We start from the raw sequence: 26,703 nt of genomic DNA on the forward strand, positions 1-26,703 counted from the left end.
CTATAGGAAGAAAATCAGAAAAACCACAAATACGTGGAGATTAAACAAAATGCTACTGAACAACGACTGGGTTAACGATGAAATCAAAGAAGAAATCAAAAAATACCTGGAGACAAATGAAAATGAAAATACGACATGCCAGAATTTATGGGATACAGCAAAAGTGGTTCTAAGAGGGAAGTTTATAGCGATACAGGCCTATCTCAACAAACAAGAAAAATCTCAAATAAACAATCTAACAATGCACCTAAAGGAACTGGAAAAAGAAGAACAAACAAAGCCTCAAATCAGTAGAAGAAGGGAAATAATAAAAACCAGAGCAGAAATAAATGAAATAGAGACCCAAAAAACAATAGAAAAAATTAATAAAACCAAGAGCTTGTTCTTTGAAAAGATCAACAAAATTGATAAACCTTTAGCTAGACTCACCAAGAAAAAAAGAGAGAAGGCACAAATAAGTAAAATCAGAAATGAAAGAGGAGAGGTTACAACAGACACCTCAGAAATACAAAAGATTATAAGAGAATACTATGAAAAGATATATGCCAACAAATTGGAGAATCTGGAAGAAATGGATAAATTCTTAGAATCATACAACCTTCCAAAACTGGATCAAGAAAAAGTAGAGAATTTGAATAGACCAATCACCAGTAAAGAGATTGAAACAGTAATCACAAACTTCCCCAAAAATAAAAGTCCAGGACCAGACAGCTTCCCTGGTGAATTCTACCAAACATTCAAAGAAGACTTAATACCTATCCTTCTCAAACTCTTCCAAAAAATTGAGGAGGAGGGGAAGCTCCCTAACTCATTCTACGAAGCTGACATTACCCTGATACCAAAACCAGACAAGGACAACACAAAAAAAAGAAAATTACAGGCCAATATCACTGATGAACATCGATGTAAAAATCCTCAACAGAATACTAGCAAATCGCATACAACAATACGTTAAAAAGATTATACACCATGATCAAGTGGGATTTATTCCAGGTATGCAGGGATGGTTTAACATTTGCAAATCAATCATCATAATACACCACATTAATAAAATGAAGACTAAAAATCACATGATCATCTCAATAGATGCAAAGAAAGCATTTGACAAGATACAGCATCCATTTATGATAAAAACTCTGAATAAAATGGGTATAGAAGCAAAGTACCTCAACATAATAAAGACCATATATGACAAACACACAGCTAAGATCATCCTCAATGGTGAAAAACTGAAAGCTATCCCTCTAAGAACAGGAACCAGACAAGGATGCCCACCGTCACCACTCCTATTTAACATAGTACTGGAAGTCCCAGCCAGAGCAATCAGGCAAGAGAAAGAAATAAAAGGGATCCAAATTGGAAAGGAAGAAGTGAAACTGTCACTATTTGCAGATGACATGATTTTATATATAGAAAACCCTAAAGAATCCACCAGAAAACTTTTAGAAGTAATAAACGAATATGGTAAAGTTGCAGGATACAAAATCAACATACAAAAATCAGTTGCATTTCTGTACACTAACAACGAAGTAGCAGAAAGAGAAATTAAGAATACCATCCCATTTACAATTGCAATGAAAAGAATAAAATACCTAGGAATAAACTTAACCAAAGAGGTGAAAGATCTGTACATCGAAAACTATAAAACATTTCTGAAAGAAATTGAAGAAGACACAAAGAAATGGAAAGATATTCCATGCTCTTGGATTGGAAGAATTAACATAGTTAAGATGTCCATACTTCCTAAAGCAATCTATAGATTCAATGCAATCCCTATCAAAGTTCCAACAACATTTTTCACAGAAATAGAACAAAGAATCCTAAAATTTATATGGAACAAAAAAGACCCCAAATAGCTAAAGGAATCCTGAGAAAAAAGAACAAAGCTGGAGCTATCACACTCCCTGATTTCAAAATATACTACAAAGCTATAGTAACCAAAACAGCATGGTACTGGCACAAAAACAGACACACAGATCAATGGAATAGAATCAAAAGCCCAGAAATAAACCCACACATCTATGGACAGCTAATCTTTGACAAAGGAGCCAAGAATGTACAATGGGGAAAAGAAAGTCTCTTCAACAAATGGTGTTGGGAAAACTGGATAGCCACATGCAAAAAAATGAAAGTAGACCCTTACCTTACACCATACACAAAAATTAACTCCAAATGGATTAAAGACTTGAATGTAAGACCTGAAACTGTGAAACTTCTAGTAGAAAACATAGGCAGTACACTCTTTGACATTGGTCTTAGCAACATCTTGTCAAACACCATGTCTGACCGGGCAAGGGAAACAATAGAAAAAATAAACAAATGGGACTACATCAACCTAAAAAGCTTCTGCACAGCAAAGGAAACCATCAACAAAACGAAAAGACAACCTAACAATTGGGAGAAGATATTTGCAAACCATACATCTGATAAGGGCTTAATCTCCAAAATATATAAAGAACTCATGCATCTCAACAACAAAAAAACTACCAACCCAATTAAAAAATGGGCAAAAGACCTGAACAGACATTTCCCCAAAGAAGATATACAGATGGCCAACAGACACATGAAAAGATGTTCAACATCATTAACTATCAGGGAAATGCAAATCAAAACTACAATGAGATATCACCTCGGGCCCCGCAGAATGGCTATAATTAACAAGACAGGAAACAACATGTGTTGGAGAGGATGTGGAGAGAAGGGAAATCTCATACACTGCTGGTGGGAGTACAAACTGGTGCAGCCACTATGGAAAACAGTATGGAGATTCCTCAAAAAATCAAGGATAGAACTACCATATGATCCAGCTATTCCACTGTTGGGTATTTATCCAAAGAACTTGAAAACACCAATTTGTAAAGGTACATGCACCCCTGTGTTCATTGCAGCGTTATTCACAATAGCCAAGACTTGGAAGCAACCTAAGTGCCCATCAAGGGACGAATGGATAAAGAAGCTGTGGTATATATACACAATGGAATACTACTCAGCCATAAGAAACGATGAAATCCAGCCATTTGTGACAACATGGATGGACATTGAGGGTATTATGCAAAGTGAAATAAGTCAGAGGGAGAAGGTCAAATACCGTATGATTTCCTTCATTAAGTAGTAGATAATAACAACAATAAACAAATACATAGGGACAGAGATTGGATTGGTGGTTACCAGAGGGGAAGGGGGGAGGGCGGAGGGTGAAAGGGATAATTCGGTACATGTGTGTGGTGATGGGTTGTAATTAGTATTTTGGTGGTGAACATGATGTAATCTATGCAGAAATAGAAGTATAATGATGTACACCTGAAATTTATACAATGTTATAAACCAATGTTACTGCAATAAACAAAAAATTTAAAAAAAAAAGAAAAAGAAAAAGTGCTGGGAGAGAGAGACGCTTTGAAATTAAAATCTTTTATCTTTTTAATTTTTCTCCCTAAACAAGTCTCCCCAATTTTTCTCTCATCTCCCTCTTGCCCCTGGTGCCTGGTCGCCTTCAGTTACCTTCTGTCTCCACAACAGACGCAAATCACTTCCTTACATGTGATCCATTGGCTAGTAGTTTCCATTTCTATTGCTTTCATAGGCTTGCAGTGTTACTGTCACCCTGTGTTGTCCCCATTATTTTCCTCCCTCTTATTTCATGTACGTAGTTTTACAGTCACTCTTGTGATAACAATTCTTTCACGTGGCTGATTTTAGCCTCTCATTTTCTTAAGGTCAGTTATTGTAAACATTTCCTTGGAGTCTCAAAATGTTTGTGCATTTTTCACAGCATTGAAGTTATTATATGATTAGACAGTTTGTCATTTGTTACTTATTGTGGAGAATTTTGGTTTTTTTTTGTTTTTATTGAAGTGTAATTGACATATAACATTATATTAGTTTCAGGTGTACAACATAATGATTCGATACTTGTATATATTGCGAAATGATCACCACAGTAAGTCTAGGTAACATCTGTCACCATCCATAGTTACAGAATTTTTTTTCTTGTGATGACAACTTTTAAAATTTATTCTCTTAGAAACTTTCAAACATGCAATACAATATTATTAACTATAGTCACCATGCTGTATACTACATCCCCATGACTTATTTATTTTATAACTGGAAGTTTGTACCTTTTGACCCCCTTCACCCACCCCTAGCAAATACCAATCTGTTCTCTGTGTCTATGAGCTTGGTTTTTGTTGTTTTGTTGTTTTAGATTCCACATATAAGTAAGATCATACAGTATTTCTCTTTCTCTGTCTGATTTATTTCACTTAACATAATGCCCTCAAGGTCCATTCATGTTTTCACAAAGGGCAAGATTTCATTCTTTTTAATGGCTGAATAATATTCCTCTGTTTGTGTGTATGTATGTGTGTGTGTGGGTGTGTGTATTTTTTTTCCTTATCCATTCATCCATTGATTGACCTTTAGGTTGTTTCCATATCTTGGTTCTTGTAAATAATTCTGCAGTGAACATGGGGGTGCATATATCTTTTCAAGTTTAGTGTTTTCAGTTTCATTGGATAGATACCCAGAATTGAAAGTGGAGAATTTTTTAATGTGTGCTAACCAATCATTCGTTTACTCACTCAACAAAGATTTATCAAGTCCCTCCTATGTCTTAAGCACTGAGGGTATAGTGGTGACAAGATAGATGCAGTCCCGTGGAACTTAGTATTTTGTGTTCTGAAATGGTGAGTAGCCATTGCCTGAAACCTTGCGGTTTCTCAGAGTTTTCTGACAATAGTGAAAACATGGTTGACAGCTGCTGTTCATTTTGCTTAGGAGCCACAACCAGGAGTGACACAATTCTAGACAATTAAATGTAACAAACCACTAGGAATGCCAGGGATGGGAGTGTAATGAAGGGCCAACAGGTTTAAGATTCAGCAGTTTAGTTAAATGACAGTGTCTTAAGTGACCACTCAGTAAATGCTTTATCACAACCTCCGCTTCAATCTAGACCTTCTCTCTTCTAATTGTGCAACAGATCCATGACAGGATGTCAGCCGGTGATTGGACAGGGAGGGGACAATCAGTACCCAGAGGGTGACTGAAGTCTTTGCTCCATCTTGGGATGAGCTGCGCATGGGAGCTGCCAGCCAGTCTACTCAACCCACCTCCTTCCTGAGATTTTCGCCTGATCGTTCAAGCAGAAAATCACCTTGTCCTTCCAACTCCTATAGTACTCTGCATTACTCATAAGGCACTTATCTCAACTGCCCATCCTTTAGTTAGTTTCATCCTTTACATATCCTTAATTTGATTATAAGTTCTTTAGGACAAGAATTCTTCCTTCTACATATCTCTCCACTCAATGCCCATAACAATGTCCGACTGTCATCTGGCTTTCATTTGATTCAGGATTTCATCAATCCTTGGGAAATGTATTATAAAATTGTCTTATACAACCAAAATTGCCCATAAGTAAGGGCCTTTGGGGATATTCATAATAAACACACACTCTTGGATGGGGTTCAAAGTCTTAAGTCTCATTCAGTTCTATATGAGTATGGAACACGTGTTAATGTGTTAATGAGATGAATATTGTAATCATAGAGAAGTTGATTATCCTAATTTTATAAATGAAGAGAACTTAGTAAAGAAACTTTCTTGACTTTCCCAAAGCTACATGGTTTATGAGGGCATGTGAAAGGGAAAAGAGAGTATATGGCTTGGATCAATGTAGACAGCTTACCTAAGTATTTTCAGGTCATAAACCTTTCCTTCTTATGTTTTCCTAAATTCTTCTCTATCGTGAAAACAGCTTTTGTAGCTAAATTTTTAAGTCTTCAGAGGTCTTGCATTTCAAATCCATTATTAAGTCTCCAGGATCAACATGTGCCAGAAGATGCTATCAGCAGTAATAATACTGCCCCGGGATTGTCACAGGTGATGCCCGCGGATCCTTTCAGCTTGAAGATCCTATTTACCAATTCCGTCTCATTGAAGATCAAATACTTGCTGATTATACTGGAAAAACTACATTCCATTATTTAAATTTGTAAAATACAGGTTTTAATTGTATTTCACACTATTTAAATATTTGCTAAAATATTAACTATTTAAAATTTTTATCAAAATAATGTTTACATGGTATAAAATTCAAGTAGAACCAAAAGGCTTTCAAGGAAATATTTAAGTCCTCTGCCCAACCCCTCTATTTATCCCAATACTTTGCCCCACAGCCAGCCAATACCTTTCATTTCTCATAGTCTTCTGATATTTACCTCTATGTTTCTAAACAATATGCTTATTACGCTATTTACTGATTTATGGATTTTAGACCTGTTAACTTTTTTATTTTGGTATTTGAAGATTAAGCTTTTACTTCACCCCCACGGCTCCCACCCAACAAACATATCCCTTCCCTCCATCTTCATAATGTAATCATATCTCGTATTTGGTTAAATAAACATTGGTTATTTACGTTATTTTAACTATGTACATAATCACTTCTGGACCAACTTGTGTTGTCTGTTTACATTTTCTCTCTTTTACAACTTTCCCCCACTCATGGAGTAAACAATGACTATATGTCCATTTGCTTAGTTTTCTATGTGTCTCTTGTTCAGTTTTTCCCTACTCCCCCAACAAATGTGGCACATACCTAGAAATAATTTTTTTTAACTGCCGGACATAGTTCTGAACACCCCATCTGTTCCGTTTGTTTCTTGGCTTCTCCCACCTCTCCGTGGCTCCAGTGTGCACTGTGTGCTGTGGGCCTGCTGCCCGGCTGTCATCCAGGCTCCCTCTGCCTCTCTCCAGGGTCAGAGCTTCTGCCTTCTGGAGTCCACATCTTTTTTCTTGGTTTACACTCTCACTTTGCTGAAGCACATCTTCCAGTAGGTTCCTAAGAAAGGGAATGTGGAGGGTAAAATTTTGTGTCCTTCTGTGTAAAAAACAGTCTTCCTATTATCTCACACTTGATCTGTCTTGCTGTCCTCCACTGTCCCCTCCTTTCCTATTTTCTTCATTCTTATGAGTTTATACCTTTTTTTTTCACTGTCATTCAATTAGCATTTAAGATGGTCGTGGAGATAAATACACGTTTAGGTTCGTATTAACCAGAAGTCTCAATATGTGCGTGTGTGCTTAATGAACTTATTGTCTCAATTCCACAGTTTCTATTGAGTACTTGTGCAAAGTACTGCAGAGTTTGCAGAGCAAGCCCATCCCTATGCCAGCCCGGCCCTGTGAGACCAGCCTGACAGCACACTTCTGAGAGATGATGAAGCTGAGAGTCATAGAAGTTAAGTAACATTCCCAACGCCACACAGTTAATAACTGGAAGCAGTGAGAATTGAGACCAAGTCGGAATCAAAGACTGTTCCCTTTCCGCCGTACCATGCTTATAACCAAAGCCCAAGAGACAAGGGTGGCATATCGCCATACGTGGACTAGCACTAGAAGATACTGGAATGGGCTTTGAGAAAGGGGCAAAGAAAGGGGAGGATGGTAAAGATTAGTGGAAACTGTAACTCCAGGTAGAGTGAGTCGTGGGAGCAGGCAGAAAGCCCAGCAAGGCTGAGAAATAGCAAGGGAAGGGCAGCACTTCTGTGGCATCCCTGGCTGTGAGATGAAGGGAGACTGGGGTAGAGCCCAGGCCAGGCATGGGCTCTACCCGACTGGTTCCTAAGGGACCTTAGGCAAGTTCCTTCTCTAAGAACTGGCTTCATTTGTAAGGTGGGGATGGTAATAGCTTCTTCAAACCACTATTTGGAGGATTAAATAATATATTCTACGCAAAATGTATGTTTTAACTTTAAAGCACTTAATAAATACAAAGTATTATTCTTATCAGCCTAGAAGGATCCATTGTGATTATTTAAAAAACCTGGAATGCCACTCTGAGGACTTCTTCTTATGTTTATAGGCAAAGGAGTAACAGAAAATAATTCTTATGGGGGATTGGCCGTCCAATGGATAAAGCAAGCCTCGGCTGGCTCAGGTCTAACTCGCCAGTGCGGTGTCAGCTGGCGGTCGTCCTGTGGAGTGTCCCCAGGCAGCTGGCAGATGCAGTGACACTGCACGCTCTCCGCTGAGCAGTGTTTGTTCTCAGGAGGGAGCCCAGTGGAAAATTTTGAGCTGGAGTTAGAAACCATGCGTATGGTCTTGGAAACTGAAGAAGTTCCTTTAAAAGAAAAATCACAGTGTTGTTTAAACTCAAATGACAGCATTGACCATTATCTGCTTTTCTCTCTTGCCAGCTCCAGCGTTTTCTTGGGATGTTATCAGGGCAAGTATCAGAACAATGCCCACTTCTGTTTTGTTTTTAACCCGAATTACAAATTACCCATCAGCAGAGTTAGGCCAGGCGAGGGGGCTCCTTCTGAATGCTGGGCTTTTGCCAAGATGTAGAGTCTGGGGGCCGGAGGGGAGGTTTGGTCTTCTTCTCCCCAATGAAGGTACTTTTTGTCTTCAGTTTCCAAGGGCTACTGAAGGTTGTTTGAGAACTTGACTGCTGTGACAGAGTAGTCCCCACGTTTTCTGTGCCAATTCTTATTTATTATTCTAAAAAACTCAAACAAGCAAAAGTTATCCCTCCAAAACAAACTTCAAAACCAAAACAAAGCCCACAAACAAGCCCACAGCTTTCCTACAGTTGCCTCTGAGAAGCAAAAAGCTTCTGGTCACCATTAAATTCTATTTAAAACTTCAAGTTTCAACAGTATAGTCAATATAGAATTTACCTGATTATTTCTGCTGTTGATATGTTTCTCTTCTTGAAAGAGGGATTCAAATTAAAGTGAACATGTTGGGTTCTCCTTTTCTCTAGTTTAATTTTCAGGGGTCTGATGGGGTACGTCAGACACACTGTTTCCCCTTTTCTTCAGACTCTGTCCTCATAGTTCAGCCCTCGCCTGCTCTCTGCTCTCAGAGTACCTTGCCCTTGACTCTGTTATTGTGTGTATTGGTGATTTGTGATCATTTTTCCCACCAAACGGTGGGCTGCCTGGGACCGGGTCATGGGCTCTTCAGCTTCGTAGCTCAGTGCCCCGCAAGGACTGAGGCCCCACAGGAGCCCCGAGTTCATTACACATGGGACGAGCATCGGCTGCGCAAGGCCGTGCTCTGGCGGCGCAGGAAGAGCGTGCTGCAGGTGCCATTCCGGGAAGGGGAGTGGAGAAGCACCCGCGGGAGCGCGGGGGGCTCCGGGCCCCTGCCCACCGCCGAGCCTCGCGGTTGCCCAGCAGCGCGCTCTCCAGCTGCTCTGGATTCTGGCGCGGTGCGTAGACAATCGCACTGTCTCCCCCTCGTTAGACGGTGATTTCCTAAAAGGCAGGATCTACGTCTTGTTCATCTTTTTATCCCTACGTCTAGTGTGTAATCAGTTAAGTAGTGACTGAGTTGAAGAGGGGAGGTAAGAGGCGGTCTGGGTGCTGGAAAAAGTCTCTCCCCTGCCCCGGGGGCTTGTTCTGGTGGTTTCTGGATCTTCAGTCCTCAGAGGAGGGGATCTGAGCTCTCACTGCCTTTAGTGGTTCTATCCAGGCGTCTGGCGACAGTCAGCAGCACAGCGTCGCCTGTGGTAAGCGGCTCTTGGAAAGGAGTCACAGAGGGCAAACGCGCTCGGTTCTCCCCTGTGCGCTGCAAACCAGCTCGCGCCTCAGCGGCTGTTGCAGGTGGAAGATGGCAAACGTCTTCCCTTTACTGTGTGGAAAAGCAGGTTGTTCCTTTTCTCGGCTTTTATATCCCAAGGCTAAAAAGCAGTATAAAACAACTTTTAAAAATCTATTTCAATGTTTTCCATTGTTTACTGAAAGCAGGTCATAAAGGGCATAGAGTCACAGAGGACGGTGACTCGCATGTGATTCGCTCATGGAACACGTTGTGAGAGCCCTTTCAAAAGAAGGTTTTATTTAGGAAGCAAAAAATTATTGAAAACTGATGGTTCGAATAAAAATTAGATTTAAAATTTTCCATTAAAGTTTCATAGTTGGATGCAATTTTACTATCTCTCCCTTACTCCCCATTGACAACAGTCAGGAAGGTGGGGCAATGTGAACACACAGGGTTGTACACGTGCACATACAGTTTTACATTGCCAAGTCAGGATGAGAGTTTTTCCTATGAAATACAGGTATTCAACAATGTGTCCCAAGATATGTTCAGTGCACTTTTATTATCAGACTATCTCTTCTAACCATAATCATTACACAATAGTTCCAACAGAAAAACCTGAGTAAGCTCTGACTCAGCCTTTGAAAAACAAGTTTGGGATTTAGTATTCTAGTAGATAAAAGTTCAGCTCCTGGGATTGTCCTTAAAACAGAGTACATAATATTTATTCTATTTTTGTAAGGTAAAGACAGATAAATCCCCAAAGGCCTTGGCATTAGGAAAAGATTAATGCTTTATCTATTCATTTACTCCTTAAGCTCTGTGATTCTTTGCACCCAGGTGAGGTACTCTGTTTGCTGGACCCCGGGCCGCCCCTCATGTGTGCTATGCTCCAACAGGGCACAACGAGTGTAGATCAAACTTGGTGAGTGGACAGTGAGAGGATGAGCAAGGCTGGGTGAGCCATCTCCAAATGTTTCCAGACTAGAAATATCAGTGTGCGGTGAACATGTGGAAAACACCTCGACCCTGTCTACGCAATCATCAGTCTTCACTCTACAGAGGGAATAGCAAATCATCATAGCGACCCTTTACTGAATGCTTGCTATGTGTGGGCTAAAGCCTTATTAACCATGATCTTATTCAATTCTCACAATAGTCTTGGGAAGTAGGTACTATCATTATCCCCATTTTACAGATATACAAACTGAGGATTAGAAAGGTTAAATAATTTGCTCAAGGTCAGATGACCAAAACGTTTGGGAGCCATTATTTAAATAAAATTCTAACTAAGTCTACATTTTTAACCATTATATTATATAGTGTTCCTGGGAAGACACACGTCTGTGGATTCTCCTATTTGTACCATTCATTTCATGTATATCTTGATGAAAAAAGATATCACTCTCATTACTTACATATAAAAACTCGAAGCCGTTTCTCTAGGAGGGTATTTGGTTCCATTTAGTTATTGATAAGTGTAGTGCTGTCTTAGTATTTAACATCGATCGTTCTTCTGTTTTATGGTTTTCCAAACTTGTTGAGTGACTGTTTCACTCAGAAAAGCTTTGAATCAGAAGCCGTTCCAGTGACCTGCAGGACAAAGCTCTTGTTTAGGTGGAACCTAGAAAGTCACAGGGCCCTGTCCCTCAACTGCGCTCGTGGTTCTGCGTCAGTGCTGATGAGGAAACCGACTTCTAGGAGCTGCCTCGGGCAGGAGTCATATCTCCTCAGCTGAGCAAAGAGTCTTCTGATTTTCTAGATCTGCTCTAATTCAGTAGCTACTTGCCACATATGGCTATTTAAATTTAAATTTTAATTAACTAAAATTAACAACCCATTTCCTGAGCCACACTAGCCATTGCAAGTGCCCAATACCCACGCGTGGCGAGTGGCTGCCCTACTGGACACACAGAAGTAGAACATTCCCATCCTCACAGCAAGTTCTACTGCACAGGGCTCTCCAGGTTATTCAGACTATCAAGCACTGAGTTTCACAGTTAGAAAAGTCAACTGTTTTAAACAGTAAGGGTGGCCTTGAGCATCTAGAAGCCAAAGGAGCACTGCCCTTCAGTGAATTTACCTTAGTTTGGACTGCGCGGACCTCGCCTTGCCACAGCCAGTCCCGTGTCTTTTCAATACTGAAGGAAACACTGTTCAACTTGTGACCTACCAACGTGCTCTGCAGAGCAGACACAAACAGCAGCGCACGGGCTGCTTCTGCCAGCTTCTCTCAAGTGTTCTGCTTGGGGGGAGCTGCAGCAGCCGGGGCTGACCTGGGTGGCCCACGCAGCATGTCTCCATCGAGCTGCGTGCCACACGGGGAACACCAAGAAAGTCAGGCGTTTAGTACCCCTCTCCCTCCTCGAAATGAAAACTCTCATTGACTGTCAGCCAAACTTAGAGGATATGTTCCTAAATTTATTCATGATCACATTCTAATTTGTCTCATCTCAGATGTCTGTTTCCATACAGTAATACAAAGTAGGAATCTGAGAATGCCCGTGAACCGTGTGGGGACGCAAGCCCGTGACCCTTCACACACTCAGCGTTAGCAGCAGCCGCGGGGACCCGCGGTTTGTGTGACGGATGCTGGAAGTTGCCGAGGGAGGTTTAAGTTGTGTTTTTGAAGCTCCAACACTCCAACTAACAGACAGGCTTCTCTGCAGGTGTGAGTAACACGAATTCACCCGAGTCTTTCAACTTAACTGAAAATCTTTCACAGATATGGGCATGCCTTTGAAGCCTCAAGGCACTGGGCAATAAAATGCTCCATAGGGGACTCTGTCATTAATTCATTCAACAGGGACCAGCAGCACAGCTACTAATTCCTGTAATTCTTCAATGCATTTATATAACCTCATAGGAATGAATTCATGTAAATACGGATGAGACATGGTCTTCTTTTTTTTTTTCTTTTCTTTTTTTTTTTTTTGGTGAGGATGATCGGCCCTGAGCTATCATCTGCCAATCCTCCTCTTTTTGCTGAGGAAGATTGGCCCTGGGCTAACATCTGTGCCCGTCTTCCTCTACTTTATATGGGACGCCACCACAACACGGCTCAACAAGCGGTGCAACGGTCCACACCTGGGATCCGAACAGTCGAACCCCAGGCCGCCGCAGCGGAGCACGAGCACTTAACCACTACACCATGGGGCCGGCCCCGGCATGGTCTTTTTGTCAGAGTGTAAAATCAAGGAGAAAGGTAAGATAGATATAAAAGAGCTGTAGCACAAAGTGATGTTTAATAACTGCCGTAACTGGAGGAGGGTCCAGTTTTTGAATTTATTCATTTTTAAAAGTTTTATTTAATAAATTTTATTTGATAAATGTTATTAATTTATTAGAGGATGAGTTTTCTAATTGCTTCATTTTGTGAGCTGTATAAATCACTGATTACACTTTAAGGTTCAAGGGTGGATTATTGCTTTTCTGAGTCTAGTGCTTGTGCTAAAGAAAACATACCCTTCTAGGAGGAACAGAGAAGAAGCCCGGTTTGGATGCTGAGGAAGACCTGGCTTGTCAAACACGGCAGGGGTCTCGAGCCAGCAAGCCCAGTCTCCCCGCACGTCCCTGAAGTCTATGCCCAGGCACCCCCGTCTCCTCTGAGGACTCCTTCCAGGACCAAGGCAGGAAGTGGGGCCCAGAAGACGCTGGGGAGGCCCTTCCCCAAGTCCCCGGCCCAGTCGCGCGTGTGGCTGGGCCGATAGGTCAGCAGAGAAGGAAGGGACTGACAGCATCTTCACTCTGGATTCCTGGGATCCGCTCTTCCGATGCACCTGTCCTCCTTGGCCTAGTGATAATGGAACTTTGGAGGGAGCCATGCGGACAGGAGGACAGGGGCACCGCCGAAGAATCCAACCCATTGTCTGGCCTGGGCGATGTGAACGTGGGCGGGAGGATGGACGAGGAGCATTCATGAGGAGGGCGCTGAGTTCTCCTTGTGACCCCATCGCCCTGACTCGGAATTTTCAGACTATTCATTCAATATTCACTCCAGCCTAGAACCAGACTGAAAAAATGAGGACGTGCTGCCTCTTTTAAGGCAGCTAAAGATATAGACTAGTCTAGATGACTACATTGAAAATCACAGTGAGGGCTTCCGCCCCTTACTGCCCAGTTGGGAACTCTCTGGGCTTGGCAAAGTTCCTTTGAACCCAGGACAGCAGCTTCCAGGAGACAGCTAGAGACAGCAGATTCTATTTTCCTGTAAACCTCAGGAAGCAACAGCATGCCTTTATATCAGAATTGGCTTGGGTCTCTGTGCCAGAGACTGCAGGCTACCTGCTCGCTATCCAGCATGCCCTTCTTCCTTAGTGACAGATTTCTGATCTGAGTCATTGCCACTTTGAGTTAAAAATGACTTTTCCCAGCCTACCTTGCTGTTGGGTGTGGTGACTAAATTCTGACTGAAAAGACGAAAGTGAATGCGTTGGATGGGGCTTCCTGGAAGGCTCTTTAAAAAGGGCTGATTCAGCTCAAAAGGTATACCCTTTTTGCTATTTCCTTCTTCCTTTGTCTTGCTGCTTGAAATATAAATGTGATGACTGGTGCACAGCAGCCACTTTAGTTATGAGGTAACCTTGAGGCTAGAAGCCATATACTAGGATGGTAGGGCAAAAGATAGATGGAGCCTGGGCCACTGACGACTGCGAAGCTGTGAGAATTCTGGATTACCTTCTTCTGGATTTTTTTTAAGTGAGGAAAAATAAGCTTTTTATTTTTTTGCGGGGCAGGAGTTCTGTTATATGTAGCTGAAACTAATTTGAATTAATTCAGCTTCTGCCACCAATTTATCTTATCAGATGTCTATTAAATTTTAATATTCTATTTTACATACCCCTTATCCCTCCCTCCCTCCTGCCCGCCTCCCCACCTGACCGCCCGCCCAGGGCTGGTGGAAGAGGTGTCCTCTTGCCCTTTGGTGGACAGTGACCCCCTGCTCTCCAGGTAGCCCTTCTCTCCTCCGACAACTCTACCAGCTCTTCCCTCCAACTTTTGTCTCCTCTAGCTAGAACCCATTTTACCCCAGATCCATGTCTAGTGGCTACTCAGCCTCTTTTCTCCCAGTCTTGGTTCTCTTGAAAGAGTATTTTGCATTTATTTTCTTTTTCTTGCTTCTCACTCGCTTCTTGACCCATCGCAATCTGACTTCCACCCCATAACTCTATGAAACTGCTTTTGCTAAGGGAACTCATCTCCTCCTGGATATTAAATCCAGTGGAATTTTTGCTGCCCTTAGCGGGAATGCTGCCTCCTCCAGGAGGCCTGCCTTGACTGGCCACCTGAGCTGGGGTCCTCCTGCTGGATGTGAGCCTGCACACAGCTCCCATAGCCCCAGCACAGCAGAGAGACGCTGTGTCCTCTCACCCTAGCCTCTGTTCTTTCTGTTCGTCCGAGCGGCCCCAGCCGTACCTGGCCGTCGGGTGTTAGGCCCAGGTCCCACCTACCCCTGACTTCCGGCGAGTGCCGTACCGCCTCGGCAATAGTTTTCTTCTCTTTATTGTTTAAAAAAGTTACATAGACAGCACGTGAAAACATTTTAGTAAAAATTCCGATAGTAGAGAATATATAGGTCGTAAGTGACAGTTCCTGCAACACCACGCCCCATGCCACCCCCTCCACGGCGGCGGCTCTGCGGCTGCTGACCAGCCTCCCGCGGGCCTGGCGCTGCTCCCACGCCCAGCTGCGCACGCGCACGCCGAGTCTATTTTCCAAAAGGAACATATTAGGATCGCAGCCTGTGTACCATTCTGCAATGGGCCTTGGTTTATCTTATCAAAGGACTGAACTAATTGAGCCCTAAGGTATGTATTGCTTGTCTCCCTAAGTAAATGAATCCAGGTATTTGGTGGATTATTGCTGTTTTCAATCATCCCACAAAGAGAATTTTACTGTATTTTCTAGTTAAGGGCCCCAGGGAATACAGTGTTCATAGTTTTACCGCACGCTGCCATTTTACTGAATACATTTATTACTTCTTGTATATTTTTGCTTAATGCCCTTGGATTTTCTTTCCGTATAGTCATGTAATGCACAAGTAGTAAGAAAAACAATAGGACTACATATTTTTAAATAAATAAAAAAAAAACACAGCATTCCTAGAACTCTGAAAAATAGAAAAGGTGATTAATAGAAAAGGTGATATTTAAATTTCTACTAAAAATAGGAAATTATCCTTGTCATCTATTTTTAAGGGAAATAAGCCACCGTTAACATATAATGTATCTTTGTTTTAAAATATGCCAGTCAAGAATAGATTTTGAAATAATAATAGTTATTGATATATTAATGATTTTTTATTTTCTTTATTAAGAAAATAAGTTATGTTTTATTTTCTCAGTATTATATTAGCTTTTCATTTCTAGAACAAACCAGTCTTTTAATGTGTTCTTATATTCTATGTATTGATATTTGATTTTAAACTTTGTCCTTTAAGGAAATTGGCTTATGTGGGGTACTTACAAATCTGAAGATCAAGCTATATTTGCCTAGTGAAAGAAATTTCACACTATATCTTCTTTTTACATATATACTTTGAAATAGTTTATGTAACGGAGGGAATTCTGTTCTTTTAAAAACTTGGAAAACCCCCATGCTCTGTTGGTGGGATTGCAACCACTGTGGAGAACAGTATGGTGGTTTCTCAAAAAATTAAAAATAGGATTACCATGTAGTCCTGCAACCCCACATCTGGGTGTATATCCAAACGAATAGAAAGCAGGATTTGCACACCCGTATTCACAGCAGCACTATTCACAATAGACAAGAGGTGGAGACTACCCGAATGTCCGTTGATAAATAAAAGGAAAAACAAAATGTAGTATATACATGCAGTGGAGTATTATTTGATCTTAAAAAGGAGGGAAATGCTGACACAGGCCACAATGTGGATGAGCCTGGAGGACATTATGCTCAGTGAAACAAGGCAGTCACAATAAGATGAATATTGTCTTTTTGATTCCGCTTGTATGAGGTATCTAAAGTAGTAAAATTCCTAGTAACAGAAAGTAGAATGGTGGTTACCAGACGCTGGAGGTGGGGGCAAATCAGTTGTTGTTTAAGGGATATAGATTCCAGTTTTTCAAGGTGAAAAAGTTCTGGAGATTGGTTGTACAACAACATGAATATACTTAACACTACTGAACTGTGTATTTTAAAATGGTTAAGATGGTAATTTATGTATTTTTACCACAATTAAAAAAAAAAGAAATATTCTTCAGTGAGGCCACTGGGATTAAGTACCCTTTGGTCTTAACCGTAGGTCCTTGGGGATCAAATCTATTACCTTTTCTTTCTTGCACGTTTTCTTCATATATTAGTTAATTTAACCTCAGAACCAAAGAACGTCAGGACTAGATGGCTAACACACAGAGACATGCACACACGTGTGCATAAAGGGGAGGGGGAGGGAGAGAGGAAGGGAGGCACCAGCTTGCAACCTTTGGCACTTGAACACCTTCATCTTAGACAAGTAAGCTAAGTGCTGGGCCAGGTTCTGCCAACCTCATGGCACAAGCTCGTGGCGGACTTGAGACTCCAGCCCAGTGGTCTGTCCCTGTTCCGTGGGTCTTCAAGAGCCATCATGGTCTGAGAGTGTAATGGTGAGGTCTGCAGTTAAAGGTTCATCTCTGCCCCGTCCGGCCTCTCTTCTAGTTTTGTTATGTATTTTGTTGGGCTTGGTCTGGTGACTTTACCTTCCCTGCCCTTCAGTTTCTATAGAATGGAGATAATAATTCCTAACTCCATAGGTGGTTTTGAAGATTGCATGAAATAATATTCAAAACACAGTGTCTGAACCGGAATAAGTATTTAATAAACATCAATTACTAGTATCACTATTATTATTATTTTAAATGTGTCATTTAGAGCTACATTATGTAAGGCGTTGTAAATTTCTTTGCATATGTTCTCTCATTTAATCCTTACAACAAAAGGGTTATTCCCTTTTTTACATATGAGAAAATTGAGGTCCACAGAGGTTACCCAGGGTACACGGCTAGCAAGCAGATGGCACTGTACTGCACAATGGCGAGATCTTGTTGGATTTTGTTTCTTTGTTGCGTCCCTTTGCCATTTTCTTTTCTTTTTTTCTTTTTTGTGAGGAGGACCAGCCCTGAGGTAACATCCAATGCCAATGCTCCTCTTTTTTGCTGAGGAAGACTGGCCCTGGGCTAACATCTGTGCCCATCTTCCTCTACTTTATATGTAACGCTGCCACAGCATGGCTTACCCCAGGCCGCCGCAGCGGAGCGCACGCACTTAACCACTTGCGCCACCCGGCAGGCCCCCGCCATTTTCTTTTTATAGGAGCGTCACTGGTGTACAGGCCAGTGGATGTGCACCTTCCTTGAGTTGGGCCATGCTGGCATTATATTTCCTCCCAGTCTTTTTTCTGTGCATATCAAGACTTACACTGTATTTATAGTTCTTTATTCTTATCTTTTAATTTTTTTTGTGAGGAAGATTGGCCCTGAGTTAACATCTGTTGCCAATCCTCCTCTTTTTGCTGAGGAAGATTGTCACTGAGCTAACATCTGTGCCCATTTTCCTCTACTTTATATATGGGATGCCACCATAGCATGGCTTGATGAGCAGTATGTAGGTATGCACCCAGGATCTGAACCCACGAACCTGGGGCCTCCAAAGTGGAGTGCACGAACTTAACCATTATCCCACCAGGCTGGCCCCTATTCTTGCCTTTTTAATTTAACATTGTAATGTGAGCATATTTTTATATCATGAAATATTTTTAAAATATAATTTTTAGTGACTGAATGGTATTTGACCTTATGACTGTAACACAACTTGTTTAGCCATTCCCCTACTCTAGGTGTATTGAGTGTTTTTCACATCTTGCTGTTATAAATAATTGAGGGATCTTCCTGGTGCAGACACATTTAGGCACATCTCTGATTATTTCTCTAGAGCAGAAATCTAAAAGCAGATTTGCCAGGTTAATAGACACGACTATTATAACACACTTTCTTACATGTTGAGGAATTTTTATTTCATTAATCCCTTGCCAACCCCAAGAATTATAATTTTTAAATTATTTTTAAATAATTTTTAAATTATTTGCCAATTTTAAAGGTTAAAATGGTAACTCATTTTAACTTGCATTCCTTTTATCACCAGGAGTTACACTTTTTTCCTTTCCATTTTTATTGGCCATTTGCCTTGTTCTTTTGCAAATGGCTGTTGATATCCTTTGCCTATTTTTAAATCTGAAAATCTGGATGTAAGATTTTATAAATTAATAATATCAACACCGTATTATGTTAAATGAAATGAGCCAGAGAGAGAAAGACAAACAGGGCACGACTTCACTCAATGTGGAAGATAAACCAACACACGCACAGGTAGCACTGTTTGGTGGTTACCAGGGGCTGGGGGGTGGGGGGTGGGCACAAGGGGTGGAGGGATGCACTTATATGGTGACTGATAAACAATAATGTACAACAAAAATCTCACAACAAAAAATTTAAAAAAATATATCAACACCTTGTAATATATAACAAACATTCTAGCTGTCATTTTTTTTGTTTTGTAGTTTTTTCTCCCATTTTGCTTAATGTTATAAACATGTCTATTACAATCATTTGTTGTATTACTCTTTATAGTAGCTATTCTTTTTATCCTTTGTTTCAACTAGTTTCTGCCCTGCTCTTGAAACTTTCAGTTCAGAATTACTTGGCCAGGGTGTAGCAGGGCAGTGACATATAGATATTTTAGAAGCTCCCCAGGTGATTCTCACACACGGCCCAGGCTGAGAACTACTGCTTCAAACCACTCTAGAGACAATCGTAGCAATTGACATATTTTTCTGCTTTTAACACCAATATATTTTAACCCAGCTGTTTTCATCTACAGGTGTCATTAAGTTTAACGCTTGCCCCAAAACACCGGCGCACTTCCTCAGCACCAGTTGTCGTTTAAGATGCCCCAAGAGATCTGTATTCCCACTCTGCCTTCCTCACAGTGTTGTGCTTAACTCGCTAGGTGATTTTCTCATTTTCTTCATGAAACTTTCTTAATCTATTTGCCTCTTAAGTGTATCGCCTACTCTTAGACCTATGTTGCTTTTCACAGCTCTAGGATTTTGTGGGGAAATTATTTTAGGGTCTCTGCTTTAAAACTGTTTTATTCCGACTTAAAGAGAAACACAGGGCCCGCCTGTTGGCGCAGCGATTAAGTGCACGCGCTTGGCTTGGGCGGCCCGGGGTTCTCCGGTTCGGATCCTGGGTGCGCACTGACACACCACTTGTCAAGCCATGCTGTGGTGGCATCCCATATAAAGTGGAGGAAGATGGGCACGGATGTTAGCCCAGGGCCAGTCTTCCTCAGCAAAAAAAAAAAAGAGAGAGAGAGAGAGAGAAACACAGCTTGGCTCTCGCTGTAGTGGTGTCTCCCCTAGGCAAGCTCTGGACTCCTCCTCATCATGGCGCCTTCACCGGCACTCACTCCTCTCACCTCAGCGGCTTGTAAGAGCCTGTTTTGGTCTTTATAGTTAAAAAAATTGACAACTGAGTATTTGGGGATTCTTCGGGGATCTTCCTGAGGGAAAATTCTGTCCCCTTTAAAAATCTTTGCTGTGTTGGTGTCAGTTGGGAAAAATATTTTTGAATTATTGATCTAGCTTCCTGACTTTTGGCGTTTTCACTTCCTCTTGTCTCCTGTTAGTGACTGCCCTTGATCCTGCTTCAGCTGCGTTTGTCTTCTTCTGTTTGGGGGTGTGGCCGTGCCTCCGGTGCCTGGAACAGTGAATTTTCTACATCTCTGACTGCATTCTGCTACAATTTGTTCCATACTAATACTTCTTTGGATGGTTTCAATACCTTAATGACACTACTAGTTTTAATTATTTTTCTCTCATTTAAAATTTAAAAAAAAAGCATGGGCATTTTAGTTTAAAATTTTAATTTTGGAAAATATTTCTGTGGTAGAAATAATACATACACATTTATTAAAAATTAAACAATCCTTTACACAAATAAACTGAAAAGTAACTATGCCCTATAATCTCAACCCCCAGAAGGTAACCATACTTAACTGGTGTATACTCTTCCAGAATTTTCTTCTATACTTATACAAATCAATTCTTATATTTCTTGTTTTGTTTTTTTTAATACTGAGATCACAATATACATACTGTACTTACTATAACTTGCTTGGTTACATACTAGCTCATTGTCATTTTTCCATGCTACTGTATGTGGACATGCCTCATTCTTTTTATAGCTGCATAATTTGTCATTATATGGATGTCTCATACATTTTTGGAAATAATTCCATGTTAATAAGCATTTAGGTTGTTTCTAATTTTTTTCCATTACAAACAATGCATCAATAACTATCCAAACACACACATATGTACTTATATATCCATCTGCAGTTTTGCAAGAATTTCTCTTTCCAAAGGATAAATGTCTAGAAGTAGAAATATTGATGAATATTTTAAATTGTTCTTCTAAGTGAAAGTACTAATTTTCTATTTCCTTAAACTCTCCTCTAAACTGATCATTATTAGCTCTTTTCCTCCAACCTTCTCTTAACCTGGTTATTATTATTAGCTTTTTTATCTAGGCTAATATGATAAACGAAAAACAATATTTTGTTTTAATTTGTATTTTTTGAATTCTAATGAGATTGACTGTTTTCCAAGTGTTTATTGACCATTTGTATTGTCTGTGTCCTTTATTACTTTTAATTTTCATTCATTTTTTTTTATTTGTGGAAACTCTTTATTTAATAAAATATTAACTGACATATATGGAACAAACTGTTTTTCTTTGCCCCAAGTGCATTTTGAGTTTGTGTTATGGGGAGGTTTTTTGATCCAAAAGTTTTTAACTTTAGGACAGTCAAATCTGTCTTTTCCTTTGTGGGTTTTTGGCCTTGGTGTTAAGCTAAGAAAGCTATTTAGAACCCCAAAGCCACAAAAACATATTCCTATTTTTTACTAATAAGTTTATGATTTGGGTTTTTATTGTTTATTTTTATATTTAGCACATTAATGCACTATAATTTGTTTTAGTAGATGGTTTGAGTTGAAAGTCTAGCTTCCTTTTTCTTCCAAATAGACAGTCAATTTTATTCTTAATTGAGAATCATTTCTGTTAAAACTAGTAACAAGGGTAAAAAGGATATAACTCCAGTCCCAGCACTATTTTGGGAAAGACTGGTCTTCATATTTTTTAACCTTTAAAAAATTTTAAATATGTAACATACATACAGAAAAGTGTACAAACCAAAGATGTATAAAGGCAAACATTCATGTAACCAGCAGTCAGGTTAAGAACCAAAACGTTCCCCAGTGCCTTCAGAAGCTCCCAATCCCCATCTCTTTCCCCATCACTACCAATTCCCCCTCCAAAAGGTACTCACAGCCTGACTTTAGCAGTGACCACTTTCTTGCTTTTCTTCATAACTTATGCATCTAAGCACGTTTCCCAGAACAAAAAGGTGTAATTTTGCCTGCTTATTAGACTTCATATAAAAAGAAGTCAATTTTTAATTTATCTGGTACAATCTTTGGTTGATAATCATTTGGGTTATTTCTGTAGACTGAGTGACTTAAACAACAGAAATTTATTTCTCGTAGTTCTGGAGGCTGGAGGTCCAAGATCAAGGTGTCGGCAAGTTTGGTTTCTTCTGGGGCCTCTCTCCTTGGCTTGTAGATGGCCACCTTCTCTCTGTGTCCTCACTTGGTCTTTCCTCTGTGCATTCACATCCCTGGTGTCTCCAGCCTGCGGACCCAACCAGCAGATTTTGGATTTGCCAGCCACTATAATCATGTGCCAATTCCTTCAGATCAATCAATCAGTCTCTCTCTCTCTGTACACACACACACGCACGCACGCACGCACGCACGCGCACACACACACACACACTTATTGGTTCTGTTCTCTGTTTCTCTGGAGAACCTTGACTAATGCAGATTTTGGTACCAAGAAGTAGGGTACTGTTGTAACAAATACCTGAAAATGTGGAAGTGGCTTTGGAACTGGGTAATGGGTAGAGGCTGGAAGAGCTTTAAGGTGCATGTTAGAAAAAGCCTAGATGACCTTGAGGGAGTACTGATAGAAACGTGGATGTTAAAGGCAATTCTGGTGAGGTCTCAGATGGAAATGAGGAACACGTTATTGGAAACTGTAGGAAAGATGGTCTTTGTTATAAAGTGGCAAAGAACTTGGCCTAATTGTGTTATAGTGTTTTGTGGGAAGTAGAAATTGTGACTGATAAACTTGGATATTTAGCCAAGGAGATTTCTAAGCAAAGTGTTGAAGGTGCATCCTGGTTTCTCCTTACTGCTTATAAAATGCGAGAGAAGAGAGATAAATTGAAGGAATTGTTAAACAAAAAGGAACCAGAACTTGAAGATTTGGAAGTTCTCAACCTATCCATGTTGCAAAAGATGAGAAAGTATCTTCTGGAGTGAATGCCAAGGGTGTGGCTGGAAAATCATTTGATAAAGAGATTACAGGTGTGACCCATGGATCTAATCAGTCATCTCAGCAGAAGCTGGGAAAGGAGATGTGGTTATAGCAGCAGAAACACTGCCAGCTTGGACTAAAGGGGACAGAGACAGGTCAAGATGAAGGAAGGCTGTCAGATTTCTAGGATTCCACAGAATGCAACACTAGAGATATCTGGCTGAGAACATGATTGTCCTTCAAACAAAGGGAAAAAAGACCCTGAAGGAAATCCAGAGATCAGCAGGGCTGCCACTCCCATCTTGGGACCAAAAGGGACTGGTCTGGAAGGCGAGGCTTTCTTCTTCTCAGTTTCAGCAGGCCAGGCTCCTGCCACCCAGTACCAAGGGAGCAACACTGCTGCTTTAGTGGGGCGGAATGGCAGGCTGCCACCCCAGCATGGGATCCATCACCCCTTTTTTCTTTCTGCTTTCTCTCTTTTGGAATGGCAATGTCTATCCTATGCCTGGCCCATCATTTTTGGAAGCACATAATTTGCCTGGTTTCACAGATTCACAGCTGGGGAGGAGTTTTGCCTCAAGATGCGGCACATCATACCTCGAGTCTCACCCATACTGATTTAGATGGTACTTAAATGAGACTTTGGACTTAGAGTTGACGTTGGAATTGGTTAAGGCTCTTGGGTGTATTGGGATGGGGGTGAATGTATTTTGCACGTGAGACAGATGTGAATTTGGGGAGTCCAGAGGGTGGCATGTTATGGACTGAATTATGTCCACCTCCAAATTCCTACGTTGAAGCTCTAACCCCCAGCACATCAGAGTGTGACTGTATTTGGAGACAGAGCCTTGAAAGAGGTGATTAAGTTAAAATGAGGGCATTAGAGTGGACCCTAGTCCAATCTGACCGGTGTCCTTATAAGAAGAGGCGATTTGGATGATTAAGAGAGATACCAGGGATGTGAGTGCACAGAGGAAAGACCAAGTTAGGACGCAGAGAGAAGGCAGCCATTTGCTTGCCCAGGAGAGAAGCCCCAGGAGAAACCAAACCTGCTGACATCTTGATCTTGAACTTCTAGCCTCCAGAGCTGTGAGAAAATAAATTTCTATCGTTAAAGCCACCCGGTATGTGGTATTTTGTATGGTAGCCTTTGCAGTGTAACGTAAAGTATTTGTATATTTAATGTTTGTAGATGACACCCAACAATTTTCCAAAATGGTTGTACCAGTTTACTCTTTCACCAGCCATATATGAAAGTTCCTCTTGCCGTCCATCCTGGTGTTGTCAGTTGTTTCCTATTTTAGCCATTCTATTGAGTATCAAGTGGTGTCTCATTGTGGTTTTAATTTGCATTTACCTGTTTACTAATAGGGTTGAGTTCTTTCACATATGTTTATAGGCCATTTGGATATCTTTTTTCTTGAAGTGTCTCTTCAAGTTTCTTGCCCATTTTTTAATTAGGTTGTTTGTCAGTTTTCTTATTCAGTTATAGGGGTTTTATTTTTTTTTTAATTTAATATATATTCTGGATAGCAGTTCTTTGTAAGTTATTAGTGTGACAAATATCTTCTCCCACTCTGTGACTTGCTTTCTCACTCTCTTAACGGTGTCTCTTTTTTCCAGTTTTATTGAGAAATAATTGACATACATCACTGCATAAGTTTAAGGCATACAGCCCGATGGTTTGATTTACATATATTGTGAAATGATTATCACCATAGGTTCAGCGAACATCCATCATCTCCTATAGATACGGTGAAAGGAAAAGAAAGAAGAAAAGAAAAAAGTTTTCTTCTTGTGATGAGAACTCTGAGGATCTACTCTCTTAACAGCTTTCCTATGTATCCTTCAGCAGTGTTAACTATAGTCATCATGTTGTACATTACATCCCTAGTACTTAGTAATCTTATAACTGGAAGTTTGTGTGTTTTGACCACCTTCCTCCAATTCCTCCTGCCCCCACTCTCCACCTCTGGTAACTACAAGTCTGATCCCTTTTTCTATGTTTTGTTTATTTTATTATTTTTTGTTTGTTTTTTAGATTCCACATGTAAGTGAGATCTTACAGTATTTGTCTTTCTCTGTCTGACATCTCACTTAGCATAATGCATTCAAGGTCCATTCATGTTGTCACAAATGATAATATTTCCTCATTTTTTATAGCTGAATAATATTCCATTATATATATATATATACCACTACTTCTCTATCCATTCATCCATCAATGGACACTTAGGTTCTTTCCTAGTCTTGGCTATTGTGAATAATGCTGCTATGAACATGAGGGTGCACATATCTTTTTGAGTTAGTGTTTTCATTTCCTTTGGATATATTCCCAAAAGTGGAATCACTGGATCATATGGTAGTTCTATTTTTTACTTTTTGAAGATTCTCCATACTGTTTTCCATAGTGGCTGTACCAATTTACAATCCCACCAATGGTGCACAGGAGTTTCCCTTTCTCCACAGCCATACAAGCATTTGTTATCTCTTATCTTTTTGATGATGGCCATTCTAACAGGTGTGATCTGATATCTCATTGTGATTTGAATCTGCACTTCTCTCATGACTAGTGATGTTGAGCATCTTTTCATGTACCTGTGTTCTTTATATATTTTGGATATTAACCTATCAGATATATGGTTTGCAAACATTTTTTTCATTCCATAGGTTGTCTTTTCACTTTGTTGATTTTCTTTTGCTGTACAGAAGCTTTTTAGTTTGATGCAGTCCCACTTGTTTATTTTTGATTTTGTTGCTTGTGTTTTAGGTATCATATCTAAAAAATCTCTTAATAGTGTCTTTTGATGAACTGAAGTCTTAATTTAAATAGTAAATTACTTGAATGAAGAAATTTATTGAGTAAATAATTAAGTATTAAAATAGTCCAACTTATCAATTTGTTTCCTTTATGGTTAATACTTTTTGTGTCCTCTTGCGTTTCACACTTAGGACTACAATTAAAGTGGAATGATTTTTGCTTATGGTATAAAATGAGAGTCAAGGTTCATTTTTTCTTTTTCCATATGGACAGCTAATTGATTGAGTACCATTTATCAAAAAGAAATCCTTTCTTCACTCCTGTGTTTGTTTGCAATGTTGCCTTGGTCATAACTCTAGCATCCTCATATCACTGACCTCTTTCTGTCTATATTCTATTCTGTTGGGCAATTTACCTACCCTTGTGCCAATGTCATAACAGGTAGAGCAAGTCCTCCCAGGTTATTCTTCTTCAAGGATATCTTGGTTATTCTTGGCCCTTTGCGTTTCCAGATAAATTTTAGAATCAGTTTTTCAATTTCCATTAAAAAATGTGTTGGGGTTGCATTATGTTACTTTGAGGAGAATTGACATTTTTGTAATATTCAGTCTTCCAATCAAGAACATGGTATATCCTTCTATTTATTTAGATTTTTTCTTCACCTTTTCTCAGTATTGTTTTATATGTCTGTGTAGAGGTCTTGAACATCTTTTGTTAGATCTATTCCCAGGAATGATCAATTCTTATTGTTTGTGGATTCTGTATTTACAAATTTGCCTACTTGCTAAAATTTATTTTTAATTCTAAAATCAATACTTGTGCTTTCATGGTCATTTGTGGGCATGCACAGAGTGACAAAAAATGTGAGTCACCCAACATGCATTCCCAGCTGAGGTCAAACAAGGTGGCGTGCCGCCTTCTTGTTTCAGCTCCCATACCACAGACAGGTGT

General features: G+C 40.2%; 1 long non-coding RNA gene across 1 annotated transcript in view; it reads right to left on the bottom strand.

Moving 5' to 3' along the window:
- Positions 1 to 5,981: 5,981 nt before the first annotated feature.
- The window catches only part of LOC131410056 (uncharacterized), a 52,000-nt gene continuing 31,278 nt past the window's right edge, over positions 5,982 to 26,703 (bottom strand). The window contains exons 2-3 of the long non-coding RNA XR_009221153.1: positions 10,974 to 11,148; positions 5,982 to 6,847 (exon numbers count right to left, since the gene is read on the bottom strand). This is a non-coding gene — a long non-coding RNA (uncharacterized LOC131410056). The remainder of the gene's footprint in view (positions 6,848 to 10,973; positions 11,149 to 26,703) is intronic.

This window comes from Diceros bicornis, chromosome 9 (assembly GCF_020826845.1).
Source record: "Diceros bicornis minor isolate mBicDic1 chromosome 9, mDicBic1.mat.cur, whole genome shotgun sequence".
NCBI classification, from domain to species: Eukaryota; Metazoa; Chordata; class Mammalia; order Perissodactyla; family Rhinocerotidae; genus Diceros; species Diceros bicornis.